Here is a 12566-nt window from a genome sequence, read left to right as displayed (position 1 = left end):
TATATTTTATATTATATATATTATGAAATATTTTATATTTTATATTTCTGTAGACAACAATTTATAATTTCCTTAATAGCTGTTCATGCCAGGCTCATTTTGACCCACTGCTGTTAGAAAATGAGTTGCTGATTTTTTAGTCATACCTTGATCTCTGTAACAGGAAGGCAAAAGTTGGAAGTTATATTTGTGGCGGGGGAGGGGGGGAGTTCAGTAACATCAACCTGATTTGCATTCTGAGCCTACGTGTAGTAGGTGAAAGTAAATCCTTTATTGGATATAATATACTTCCACATGATGGAATTCAGACAGACATGTTAGCCTGTTAAAGAGTTGTAGGATCCATTAATACTACTACTACTACTACTACTACTACTACTACTACTACTACTACTACTACTACTACTACTACTACTACTAATAATAATAATAATAATAATAATAATAATAATAATAATAATAATAATAATAATAATAATAATTTATTGTCATTGTAAGTATATACACAGTATACCCATACAATGAAATTCACAGACACCCAGAGACCAGACACATGCACAAACATAAAATCCCCCAAACATTCCCCACCCACTAAAAGTCCCCCACTAAAAATACAAACATCTACACCGCAGGCCAAGTAACACAGTCCAACTAATTGTTCACTACTGGTGGTCTTTAAGCTCATTATTAATTGCAATTATAGCTCTGGGATAAAAACTATTCAGAAAACGTGTGGTCTGAGTCTTAATTACTTTATATAGCATCCATTGCTTTATAGTGGACTATGGTAATTTCATTTTTCTCTGCTTTTTAAAAGAACGGGATAAATGACAGACAGTTATGTAACTTTCCTCTTCTGCAAAACAAACAAAAGCTGACCATTTCCATTAAGCAACGCCTGGGTCTCTGGGACTTCCTGCACAAAATGTGGATGGAGCAAATAGTACGTACAAAACAAAGGCTTCTTGTAACTCATTGTAATTTGTACCTGTTGTTATTGATTTAATAATAATCATATGCCAAAAATGGCAAAAACTGTGGTCTAGAAACTATAAAATGACAATGGCAACATGTTATAAAGAGAATTTATATAAAATGTTTTATAGATGGCATTTACCACCGGATAGATTAGCTAAAGTGTACTCTAATAGGTCAAGTAAATGCTGGAAATCTCATAGAAACTGGAAATTACTATTACCTTTGGTGGACCTGTGATAAAGCAAAAAATTTTTTGGAAAAAAATACATATATGGCTTGTTAAAATAATAAAAAACATGTAGAACTTTTTCTCTTATGTATAATACCAGAAAGTGTTGATAAGGATTATATTTACACAATACTGGAAAAATGAAGAAACACCCACAGATCAAGAAATAATTAAAAAGATATTGGACTGCACTGAAATGGATAGACTAACACTGAAAATCAAAGGAAAGGAAGATACAGAATATTGTCAAACATGCAACCTGTTTTATCAATGGTTAGAAGCACGATGTATAGATTAAGAGCTTAATATGTATTGTAGTTGTATTAACAAATGATTATAAACTGAACCCAGGTGACACGATGTTAAATAAGCATGGATGGATCATAATAACAACAACAACAACAATTTCAATCAATTGTCCAAATCCTGTTATTTAGCATAGTAAATTATACTAGACCTATTGAATCAATGGGGATTTGCTTTGTTTCTGATTCTCAGGTCAAAATTTCCAACAATATGTGGTTCTGCTCTGTTCCCTACTTTTGCGTTCCAGTTACCTATGATTATAAGCATGTCTTACTTTGGTGTGTGGCCAGTTTCTTCCTGGATGCTTGTGTAAATTGAGGTGGTGCTGGGTAGGGGAAGGAATGGCGGTGTGGGTAGAACATGCTGACGTAAGAGAAGAGAGGTTAGATATCTTACAACTATCCCCTCTTCTAGTCCTACCCCCAACAGTTGGTATCAGCTGACCATATCAGCAAACCCTCGAGCCACACGGTGCTGTTGATGAATGCCAGATGAGTACAAAATAAGACTGCCCTCATCCATGATGTAATTCTGGATGAGGGTGCTGACCTGGCATGCATTACTGAGACCTGGGTGGGAGAGGAGGGTGGTGTTCTCAGTCCAGCACCAAGGTCGCTCAGAGTGTCAGGGAGGGGGAGTTGCTATAGTCTATAGGAGTTCTATCTCCTTGACCAGCCTTCCTATCCCTTTGAGTGGAGGTCTTGAGGGCCTGTATTGGGCTTATGAGACAGACTGGGGGTTCTGTTGGTGTACCGCCCACCCTCCTGCGTACTAACAGTCTCCCTGCCTGAGCTGATGGAGGTAGTCTTGGACCTGGTGTTGAGGACTACCAGGCTGTTGGTGCTGGGGGACCTCAACATCCATGCCAAGGCTCCCTTGACTGGGGAGGCTCAGGACTTCATGGCTGCCATGACAACCATGGGGCTGTCTCAATGTATCATCGGCCCGACACATCAGAAGGGCCATACCTTGGACCTGGTTTTCTCAAAGGGACTGGAAGATGGTGGTTTAGATGTGGAGGGGCTGGTTGTGACCCCATTGTCATGGTCAGACCACTTCCTGGTCAAGTTTAGTCTATTAGCTTCTTCTCCCCTCTGCAAGGGTGGGGGATCTATTAAGATGATCTGCCCTCAGAGACTAATGGATCCAGATGGTTTCCTGAATGCTCTGAGGGATTATCCATCTGAAATGGTTGGTGCTCCTGTCAAAGCTCAGGTCACCCTATGGAATAGGGAGATGACCCGGGCGGTTGATATGATTGCACCTAAGCACCTTCTCCCTGCATGCAGAGCCCAGACAGCTCCTTGGTATACTTCTGAACTGCGGGCGATGAAGCAAGAGGGGAGACGGCCGGGGTGCAGGTGGAGGAAATCCCATTGGGAGTCCAATTGAACACGACTTAGAGCCCATTATCGGGCTTATTTCGTGGCAATATAGCTGGCAAAACAGCAATATTTCTCCAGCCGTATTACTTCCTCAGAATGTCATCCAGCAGAGCTGTTTCGGATGGTCCGGGATCTTCTTCAACCAGGAAATCCGGTGGAGGTCCCAGACAGCTCATCAGCTTGCTGTGATGAGTATGCCATTCATTTTGAGGGGGAAATCCCTCAGATTCGCAATGGGTTAGACTCCGCGTTACTGCAGAATCAGAGGATGTGTCCACTGTGCCGTGTTTAGGTCAAATATTAATGGATGAGTTTCAATTGTTGAGAACTGAGGATGTGGACAGGTTGCTTGGATCTGTCCATTCTATCACCACTCCGCTCAACCCTTGCCCATCTTGGCTAATTGGAAGATCTGCCAGGGGGGTTCGCACCTGGGTCCAGGAGGCTGTGAAACCTCTTTGAGAGAGGGAATGGTCCCTACCACCTTGAAAGAGGCGGTAACGTGGCCACTCCTAAAAAAGCCTAACCTAGACCCAAGGCTGGTGGTTAACTACCAACCAGAGGTGAACCTCCCTTACTTGGGCAAAGTGTTGGAGCAGGTTGTGGCCGGGCAACTCCAGGTACTGCTAGATGAAACAGATTTTCTGGATACATTTCAATTGGGTTTCAGGCTGGGTTTTGGTATGGAGATTGCCTTGGTCGCCCTGTACGATGACCTTTGCTGGGAGAGAGACAGGGGGAGTGTGACCCTGATGATACTACTGGACCTCTCAGCAGCTTTCGACACCATCGATCATGGTGTCCTTCTGGATAGGCTGGCTGGGTTGGGAGTTGGGGGCACTCTTTTATGGTGGTTCTGCTCCTTCCTGGCTAACCGTGTCCAAAGGGTGGTGCTGGGGGACAGTTGCTCTGCCCCATGGCATTTATGTCAGGGCTCGATACTGTCCCCCATGCTGTTCAACATCTACATGAAACCACTGGGAGAGGTCATCAGGAGGTTTGGGCTGAGGAGTCAGCAATATGCTGATGATACTCAGCTCTCGTTTTCCACCAATCCAGGTGAGGCGGTTTCTGTATGGACTGGATGAGGGTTAATAAATTGAAACTCAGTCCAGACAAGACAGAAGTGCTGTTAGTGGGTGCTTCGCCAGATAGGTTGGAGGGCCATTTCCCTGCCCTGAATGGGGTTACACTCCCCCTAAGGGACAGGGTCCACAGCCTGGGGGTGCTCCTGGACCCCAGTCTAACTCTGGAAGCCCAGGTAGACTCGGTGGCCAGGGGCGCCTTCCTTCAGCTGCAGAAATTGTACCAGCTATGGCCCTACCTGGACGAGCAGAGTCTCATGACAGTTACACACGCACTGGTAATATCTCGTATAGATTATTGCAATGTGCTCCACGTAGGGCTGCCTTTGAAGACGGTCCGGCAACTGCAACTGGTCCAGAATCGAGCTGCGCGGCTGGTGAGTGGTGGGGCCGCTAGAGAACACATCAAGCCGGTTCTGTTTGAGTTACATTGGCTACCAGTTGCTGCCCGGGCCCTTTTCAAAGTGCTTGTTTTGATATATAAAGCCCTAAACGACTTGGGCCCTGGATACCTGAAGGACCGCCTCCTTCCATATGAGCCTACCCAGCAGTTAAGATCTAGCCAGGGGTCCCTTTTGAAAGAGCCATCCCTCGAGGTAAGAGGGATGGATTGTAGACAAAGGGCCTTTTCGGCAGCTGCCCCCAGACTATGGAATGCCCTCCCGACTGAAATTCATCTGGCGCCGACATTGATGACATTTCAGCGCCAGGTCAAAACCTTCCTGTTCCAGAAGGCTTTTAATTGAAATAACATCAACTGTGGGTCCTGATGGCAATTTTTAGAGTCTATATTTTAATCGTATTTTAAATGTTTTATCTTTTTTATTGTATTTTAATTGTTTTAAGCTGCCCAGAGACCTCTGGGTAATGTGGGTGGCACATAAATAAATAAATAAATAAATAAATAAATAAATAAATAAATAAATAAATAAATAAATAAATAAATAAATAAATAAATAAATAAATAAAAGCTTTTAATCTTGTTTAGGATCTGTAGATAGAGAATAGACTTGAATTATGTTATGCTGATAGGTTTTCCTGTAAGTCTGATGGATACTATTCTGTCAGACCTTGCATTATAGCCTCTAACTGCCTGTGTTCCATCTTGCCTCCGTTCTCTTTTAGTGATGTACCCATTACTCCTAAAGAAGGTGGATGCATCTTAGTCTGCTGCCTCAGCTATGAACATTCCACCATGAATGGCACTGCTAGGAGTCCAGGCTTGTAATGTCATCTGGCCTCCTGACAACCATTGCCCTTAGCTTCACTGATACATTCAAATTCCTCAACACGTTAAGGTGTGCATCTAAGAAGAGGGAAAATAGTAGAGTAATCAATTCATATTTAGTTAGAGAAATAGGTAGGAATTGCCTACCTAAGAGCACATTCATAGTCTAAAACAGGGGAATAACTATGGTTGTCCAGCTGTTTTTTCCTTCTTCCCTCTCTGGACAGTTGGAAATTGTAGTTAAGAAACAACTGGATGGCCTAAAGTCCTTTCCTGATTCAGAAGGGTTCCCAGATATTCAAACAGTGAGCTCAATCATAAAGTTTTTTGACAACACACTAAACAATGAGGTCCTAACTACTCTTATATGCATCCTTCTAACCTCACAGACTGACTACAATGTACTAACCGACTACAGTATAATTTGTCTCCTACCAGCATCATGGAACTGTGCCCAGAAAAAAACAGCCATTTTACTTGATGGAATACAGATCCTAGATGATTTCATAGATGTATTTATTTGTTTGTTTGTTTATGTCCTGCCTTTCTCGCCAAAAGGGAACTAAGGTGGCTTTATCCCCTGCCAAACCACAGGTTGACATTTTTGCACCAGCTCTGAACAATGTTCAGAAACATAAGAATTGCTCTGTTCAATAAATCACATCAAAGTCTTTTTAGTCCAATATCCTATAAGTCGACAGAGAGGTTCTTTTAAAGTTCTCAAAGAGGGAATGAAGGTTTTAGCACTCCCTGTTGTTCATAAACAGTATTTTTTATTTGGAGATTTACTGCTGCTGAACATGGGTATGCCACACAGCTGTCTTGGCTAGCAGCTACTAGTAGATTCATCCTTCATTAATTTGCCTGGTGCTTGTTGAAAGCAATCTAAGCTAATGACCGTTGCTACTAAGAGATCAACCCTTACACAACATAAAACTGCTATACAGTGAGTCTTCGAAGTTACAACGGCCACCAGAAATAGTTAGGAGAGCTCCTCTGAGGCCAATCCACAGAAAATATCTCTTTCCTCAGCCAGCTGGAAAGTGGCTTTATAGCTGAAACAGCCAAGTAGCTTTTCAGATCAACTCTTCAGATATAAATTTGCAGGACATACAGGTATGTGGGGCTGCACACTGAAACAAATCTGTTGAAATATGTAGAGGAAGAGTACACAGTAACTCAAATCTCTATCCGGATAAACATTTATAGATTTTTAAAAAATATTTTAGACTAATCAGTTCCTTCCTGTTTACTGACAGCAGAGGACTCCCATATAATATTCTACAATACTATCCAAATTGAAATGGCTAACTAATGGGACCCAAGACTGCGAATGTGTAATTCTGTATCGATTCTATCATTCACATTTATGTTATATAATCCTATATGTGCTCAGATACAGAAAGGGAGGCAAGTTTAAAAGAGAACTGAAAACTAAGTCTCATTTAGAATTCTAGCTTAATGCATTCTCATCCCATCACAGGGAGTGGCAATCCCTGTTGAATAAGACTTAAAAGCCACTTATTATGCATTCTGAACTAAAAATATGCTGTTTGCCTGCCCACAGCAATAACCCATACTGATAACTGATGCTGATATGCAGCTCGGGTATCCTTAAGCTTGTTGTTGTTATGTGCTGTCAACTGGTATCCAACTTATGGCGGTTCTATGAATAAGCGATCTCCAAAATATCCTGTCCTCAACAGCCCTGCTCTTCTCAGCCACAACTGTCCCCAAAACACTTTGAGTGACCCCCCCCCTTCGGAGTTATGACCCCAAGGTTGGGAAACACTGCTTTAGGGTGTTAATCCATCTCATATTTGGTCTTCCTCTTTTCCTACTGACTTCAACCTTTCCCAGCATTATCTTTTTTCCAAAGAACCCTGTTTTCTCATGATGTGCCCAAAGGACAGCCTCAGTTTCAACATTTTTGAGTCCATTTTTGAGTTCAGGCTTGATTTGATCTAGGATCCACTTGGTCATCTTTCTGGCAGTCCAGGTATCTGCAAAGCTCTCCTCCTGCACATTTCAAGCAAATCAGATTTTTTTTTCCTGTCAGCTTTCATTACTGTCCAAATTTCACACCCAGTTAGGGTTATCGGAAATACAAGTGTGGCTCATATTGGTCATGGTCTCCAGTGACATATTCTTACACTTAATTATATTTCCTAGTTCCATTGTTGCTGCCCTTCATAATCTACGGCTTCTTCTGATTTCATGACTGCAATCTCTATTTGGACTGATGGTTGAACCAAGGTATAAGATCTATATTTCAGTTTCGGACGTGGACTTGTCCATGGAAGCTCACGTTAAAATACAGTTGTTAGCATTTAAGGTGCCACAATATTTTTGTTTTCTTTCTTTTTTTTTTCATTTGTTTTGTTTTTGCCTGACATCAATTTCTTCATTGCTAATGTTGAAGTTGTGTAGTTCTTCTACAGTCATGATTTTGGTCTTATCTGGAAGTTGAGTCACGGCAACTGACCTTTTTTTGTTAGGTTGAAATGTTTCGCTAATCAAGTATCTTCTTCAGTCTGAGGAGAGTTGGTAGGAGATCCCTGATACATCCTCCATGTTGGTTTCTGAATAGGCTTGTTAGATGGACAAAGGACTGGGGGTGAGTGAAAATCCCACTTCTGTAATCCTCCTCCACCCATTCTCATGGATCATTAACAGTGCTCTTTCTGGACTTCCAGCATGACACTGCGACCAGACAGCAGCAGAAGGACGGAGCTCTGTCCCCTGGGCTGAATGCCGACCTGTTTGGGACCCCCCCCCAGGGGGTTAAACCCACCCTAAAAAGGTGGTGAAATGGGGGAGAAGCCTGTTGATCACAAGATGGATGGCAGTTACCCACATTTGATCTGGGAAACTCCTCAATCAACTAGAGACTTCGCCCCACAGACTTCGGTGCGACTTCGATATTGTTGTGTCCTAAAGATGGGGGTGGGTGGGGGTGGGTGGGGGTGGGATGGGGTGGGGAATGAATCCGAGACTTTTCCCTTCGTGGAGGTCGGCCTGGAAAAAGAAAAAGCGCCCGACTATCAGTAGAGGGAGCTGCAGGCCAGCCGGCGCGTCCCTTCTCTCTCCTTCCTCTGGGTCGGTGGAAGGAAGGAAGGAAGGGAGGAAACGGTCTGTCGTTGTGTTTCTGTCGTTCCACAGTAACGGATTCTTTCCTGCGAGGAGCGGGTGCTCCGTTCTGCCGTTTTTTGTTTGTTTGTTTGTTTCATTCCGAGGGTGAACAGTGGGTGTCTTTGCAGGACTCTCTTTTGTATTGGGAAGGTGAGCTGAGGTTGGTATTCCGGGGCTTCCCGTTATGTGGCGTCAAGAGCTCGGTGTAGGAGTCGAGAGAAAGTAACAGAAAGAAGAGACTGAAGGAGACGACCCCCCCCCCGTTGGACCACCCGCTAGAAAGAGAGACACGTCAAGGTCTTTGGGTTTTAGCATCTTCTTGCATCGTTGCCATAAAACCGGCGGTACAAAAGCTCTCTTAATGATGTTAAACGGCGCTTCCCAGCAGTTATTCGTTTGCATAATTCAATGCTGCAGTTTAACAACATCTGGAGGGCTGAGGATTGCCTTTTCCTGTCAGAAGGACTGCAACCCGGGTAGTGGGAACGGGAAAGAGAGTCCCTTCTTCCTTTAAACGTTCAGGAAAATTAACACCAAGAATCCTTTTCACACAAACAGTGAACCAGTAGCTTGGGTTCATATCACCTTTTCCTTGCAACCTCCGTTTCCCCAAGTCTTCTTAGGTACAATTAAAAAAAAAACGAATAAATGTATTAGGCTGAGGAGTAAGGACAGGGGACATGGCACTCCTGCCTTTTAACTGCAGTGGATGTCTTAAACAGGCTGAGATAGCAACCATTATTTTGGAAGAACTACCCATCCTTTAATAACTGACATCTGGCAGGTGAAGCTTTTTCTGTCTCTGGATAAGTCTCATCAGCACAGCTTTTGTGAGACACAAGGCTGAGAGCAAGCCAGCATTGTGACATGATGTACTGCTAAGCAGTGTAACCTAAGAACCACGAGACACCCCTTTCTGCTTGAGTTCAAATCTTACTTCAGCCATGGAGTCAAGGTGTCCTCTTTAAACTTCCTCTAATTGTACACAACATTGTTAGGATCCCTGAGAAAATTTAATCAAGCACTTTGGATATTCTGGGAAGTGTAAGAACAGTTTGGAGAGTTCTGCCTCAATTTTCCTAGATCACTATGTTTACAGTAAAAAAAAAAGGATGTGAAACAGTGGTGGGAAGATGCTTATAGGTCAGTTTCCCCAGTTTACTGTGTGTTGCTATCCATTTTATACTATGATGTTCCTTTGTGAGATGTAATCCTTTTCTGCTTGGCACATTATCCTTGTGTTTTAGTAGGTCTTACCACTGACCTCTGGTGTAGCCAGTTATTGTTCAGCTTGTAAAGTAAGCAGTGTAGAACCTCTGGCAAGTCTGGAGGAATAGTCCTTGTGTGGGAAAGTCCTTGAAATTAGCTCCCCCCCCCCAATGTAAAGTATAAAATCTGGGTGGGAAGCTTCTGGGGGTGCTGGCTATGAGAACAACTGGCATTATTTTTTGTTAAAGGCTTTTAGTGATACTAAGCTTGCTACTTTGCAATTGACTGGTTCTGCATAAATGCTAAGTAGCAGTATACAACAGAGAAACATGCACCAGAGGAGATGTAGAGTTAAGAAGCCAAAGGCCTGACCTTTAGTCTCATGAGGATTCCTTGTTTACCTGTGTAATCCCACTGCTATTTTTGCTGTAATAACTGTTGCTGGGTTACATCTAGAGACGCCAGTTTGAGTTTGAAAAGTGAAGTTCAAAGCCGACAGCAGATATTCTGACAATCTCCTTGTAAATACAGATAATAAAAAATTATAATCCAGGCTTTCATTTGACTAAATCAAAATGTGCTGTTTTTCTTTTCTCCAGATCACATGATGCTAATTTCTACCAATATTAGCTGCCAGTTTGATGCTCCAAAATGTACCACCACCGTGTGTTGTTAAAGCTACTACAAAGGCCTCCTAGGAATGTGCAAGCCCTGAGGTAATGAAGTGAGTTCTACTTTAATAATGCATTACATTGATTTTTTTTTCAGTATATTAGTATCTTGTATGGCTTTTATCTTGCTTTTTTTCAATTTCACATTTCAAAATCTCCATTTTGTTTTAAATTCTGAGAAGAGCTAGGAAGAAACTAGGACCAGTAATTTGGGGCTTAGTGGAAAAATGCAGAGGAGCTAAGGTTGTAACCCTGTGTGCACATACTTGGGAGAAAGCCCCATGGAACTCTGCAGGGTTTACAGTACTTCTGAACAGGCTTGTATACAATCCCACTATGATGGAATAAATCTAAATATGAAGAGATGTTTTTTAAAAAACATGTTGAAATCTATATAAAATACACTGGTGCCGGGGGGCAGTAGAAGACAGGAGGGCCTGGCGTGCTCTGGTCCATGGGGTCACGAAGAGTCGGACACGACTAAACGACTAAACACACAACGCCTCACACAACGATGTTAATTGGTTCTAAAAAAATCAACGTTGTGTGAAACATCGTTCTGTGAAACACCATTTCCCATAGGAATGAATTGAAAACTGGTTAATCCGTTCCAATTGGAACAGATTGCCATCGTTCAGTGAAAATCCCCATAGGAAACATCGTTGAGTGAAACAATGTTTCCTATATTGGAATGTATTGAAGCCGACTCAATACATTTCAATGCCTTTGCGAAGTCCTTTTTCGCTCCTGTAAAAGTGTCTTACAATGTTTGGACACTGTTTTAAATGATTGCAATGGTTAGTCCACCTCCTGAAACCTATGCAAACTTAATTTGATGTTGTTCAGAGTCGTCCTTAATTTTTAGTGATTTTTTGAATTTTCTCTCATTGGAATGTATTGAACTTTCCGTCCAATGCATTCCATTGAGAGAAAATTCAAAAAATCACCAAAAATTAAGGACGACTCAGAACAACACCAAATCAAGTTTGCATAGGGTTCAGGAGGTGGGCTAACGATTGCAAGCATCTAAAATATGTTCCAAACATTGTAAGACCCTTAAAAATGAGCGAAAACGGAAGAGCTTCAAAAGCACTGAAGCCGGCTTCAGTGCTTTTGAAGTCTTTTCCGATGTCCCTTTTTGCTCATTTTTAAGTGTCTTACAATGTTTGGAACAGGTTTTAAATGCTTGCAATTGTTAGCCCACCTCCTGAACCCTATGCAAACTTAATTTGGTGTTGTTCTGAGTCGTCCTTAATTTTTGGTGATTTTTTGTTTTCCCTATTTAAATGAATTGAACTGTCCATTCAATTGATTTAAATGGGGAAAATAAAAAAATCATCAAAAATTAATGAAGACTCAGAACAAAACCAAATTAAGTTTGCACATGTTTCACAAGGTGCACTATGGAATCCAAGCACTTAAAACAGGTTTCAAACATTTTAAGACACTTTTAAATGAGCAAAAAGGGACATCGTTAAGTGAAATTCCCCCATAGAGAACATCGTTAAACGATGGGGGAAATTCCTCAAAAAAACCCATCGCTGTGTGAATTCATCGTTGTATGAAGCAATCGTTGTGCGAGGCACCACTGTATAGTCATAATATTTAGTTACAGTGTTATGTCTTTAGTTCAAAAAAATGGGATAGCTGTGTGTTGTGTAGATTGGGATTTTTTGTAGCTCACTGGATAATCAGCAGTAGTTTATCAAGCGTTTCTTCAGTTCAAAAAAATGTTGAACTGAAAAAAATGACTCCGTTTATTAACATAACAAGAGAATCGCAGTGCTGTCTTCTGAAGGACACAGAGACTGGCGAAACGTTAAGAAGAACAACCTTCAGAACACGGCCAAAGACCCCGAAAAACCCACAACAACTATTAGAATCACATTTATTTCTTATTTCAAAATTGGTATTTCAGAATTCCTAATCTTGAGATTTTTAGATGTGAATTTGTATAACAGATGATTATCCAAGCATAATGGCACATGGGATGAAACAGATTATTGGCATCAATTTTTGTCCTATTATTCTTCACCTGGTGATCTTTTGTTTTAGTAACAATAGTTACCACAAGACTAAAATCTGTTTATTTCTGCAAGAGGGGATAAACGGCATCTAATAAATATCCAGATATGCTGTATTTTGTTTTAACTTTTTTGTGCTCATAGATAAAAGTTCATAAGGTAAAGACAGTTTCAAAACTTGGGAAGACACACAGTGGCAGAGGATGTCGTTGTGGCCTCCAGTGTTCATGCTTCTTATTTCTCCTAAAATATTTCATCACATCTTCCTCTGTAATCTTTAATTCTTAATTTGAACGTAGTAATTTGGCATGTGTAGCAT

At 41.6% G+C, this 12566-nt stretch overlaps 1 protein-coding gene across 9 annotated transcripts in view; it reads left to right on the top strand.

The window, feature by feature from the left end:
- The first annotated feature begins 845 nt into the window (after nt 1-845).
- SLC66A1L (solute carrier family 66 member 1 like) overlaps nt 846-12566 on the top strand; it is a 28442-nt gene continuing 16721 nt past the window's right edge. For 3 of the 9 annotated variants that reach the window (XM_072996123.2, XM_072996119.2, XM_078389067.1), the window contains exons 1-2: nt 8179-8640; nt 10152-10268. The gene's annotated coding sequence lies outside the window, so the exon portion shown is untranslated. Of the gene's footprint in view, nt 944-8178; nt 8641-10151; nt 10277-12566 lie in introns of those variants that run through there. The other 6 variants (XM_072996121.2, XM_078389063.1, XM_078389066.1 and 3 more) reach the window with 6 other exon arrangements.

The sequence above is a fragment of the Pogona vitticeps genome, chromosome 3 (genome assembly GCF_051106095.1).
Source record: "Pogona vitticeps strain Pit_001003342236 chromosome 3, PviZW2.1, whole genome shotgun sequence".
Lineage (NCBI taxonomy): Eukaryota > Metazoa > Chordata > Lepidosauria > Squamata > Agamidae > Pogona > Pogona vitticeps.
This window is presented reverse-complemented; position numbering and strand designations above follow the sequence as displayed.